Source organism: Chaetura pelagica, unplaced genomic scaffold (assembly GCF_000747805.2).
Source record: "Chaetura pelagica isolate M959 unplaced genomic scaffold, ChaPel_1.0 scaffold638, whole genome shotgun sequence".
NCBI lineage: Eukaryota > Metazoa > Chordata > Aves > Apodiformes > Apodidae > Chaetura > Chaetura pelagica.
Window position 1 is genome coordinate 906,254 of NW_009954298.1, and position 693 is coordinate 906,946.

A 693-nucleotide genomic window follows, 5' to 3' on the forward strand; every position below is an offset into this window, starting at 1 on the left:
AAAACAGACAGAAGTGGCTGTTAGGGGATGGAAGAAGTGACCCCCAGGTGCTGTTGCTGCCGACCTGTACCCACCTCTGTCAGGAGCAGCCGGAAGGAGCTGGCACTGAGGCACCAGCAGCACGGATGCAGCCTCTCCACACAGAGCCTGTGTTCAGCTATGCCAAACAAAGCCAGGTTGGTAGAGGAGCACAGAGAAAGCCTCTCCCCTTCCCAGACACCGTTAGCTAAGCCAGCCCCTTCCTCCTGCCACACGGTCACCCCACAAAGCACAAGACACTATAAATAGGCAGTTAAAGCTTTGGCTGATCTACAAACATGCAACAGATAAAAGGAACTGGTTTAAGTTTTAGAATCACCCAATACATTAAGGTGTTTTTTTTTTTCTCCTTATTGCCTCCCATAAATAGCAAGAGGATGGAGCACATTTAGGAGGGGAGCAAGGGGAGGGTGGAGGTGCCGTGTCTGATGCACCCAGGCTGGAGCCCGGCAGGTCACAGCAAGGATTCCAAGGGGAAGGAGAACCAGTCCCAGGAAGAAACAAGGGGAACGCACCGGCCACACGTGTGCGCTGCTGAAGGCGGCAGCTCCCCAGGGATCCAGGTTCGATCTCACCTTCCCCTGCACCGCCCACGTGCGCCCGCTGCTTCCCCGCGGCTCCTCCCCCCCTGCCCGGCCCGGCCCGGCCCGGGCC